This window comes from Neophocaena asiaeorientalis, unplaced genomic scaffold (genome assembly GCF_003031525.2).
Source record: "Neophocaena asiaeorientalis asiaeorientalis breed wild unplaced genomic scaffold, Neophocaena_asiaeorientalis_V1.1 scaffold198, whole genome shotgun sequence".
NCBI classification, from domain to species: domain Eukaryota; kingdom Metazoa; phylum Chordata; class Mammalia; order Artiodactyla; family Phocoenidae; genus Neophocaena; species Neophocaena asiaeorientalis.
Genome location: NW_020175221.1, coordinates 7,022,122 through 7,023,043, shown reverse-complemented (window position 1 = coordinate 7,023,043; position 922 = coordinate 7,022,122).

Sequence of the window (922 nt, the reverse complement as noted above, 5' to 3'; positions counted from 1 at the left end):
ACCCGTGTCCCCTGCATTGACAGGCAGATTCGTAACCACTGCACCACCAGGGAAGCCCTGTCCATTTCTTTTAGGTTGTCCATTTTATTGGCATATAGTCACTTGTAGTAGTCTCTTATGATCCTTTGTATTTCTGCAGTGTCTGTTGTAACTTCTCCTTTTTCATTCCTAATTTTATTGATTTGAGCTCTCTCCCTTTATTTTCTCGATGAGTCTGGCTAGAGGTTTATCAACTTTGTTTATTTTTTCAAAGAACCAGCTTTTAGTTTCATTGATCTTTGCTATTGTTTTCTTCACTTCTACTTCATTTATTTCTGCTCTGATCTTTCTGATTTCTTTCATTCTACTAACTTTGGGTTTTGTTCGTTCTTCTTTCTCTAGTTGCTTGAGGTGTAGGGTTAGGTTGTTTATTTCAGATTTTTCCTGTTTCCTGAGGTAAGATTGTATTGCTATAAACTTCCCTCTTAGAACTGCTTTTGCCACATCCCATAGGTTTTGGGTCCTTGTGTTTTCGTTTTCATTTGTCTCTAGGTAATTTTTTTGGGATTTCCTCTTTGATTTCTACAGTTGGGGTCTTTTGTGTTTCCATACAAATTGTGAAATTTTTTGTTCTAGTTCTGTGAAAAATGCCAGTCATAGTTTGATAGGGATTGCATTGAATCTGTAGATTGCTTTGGGTAGTGGAGTCATTTTCACAATGTTGATTCCTCCAATCCAAGAACATATATATTTCTCCATCTATTTGTATCGTCTTTAATTTCTTTCATCAGAGTCATTTTCACAATGTTGCTTCTTCCAATCCAAGGACATATATATATGTATCTTTCTCCATCTATTTGTATCATTTTTAATTTCTTTCATCAGTGTCTTATAATTTTCTGCATACAGGTCTTTTGTCTCCTTAGGTAGGTTTATTCCTAGG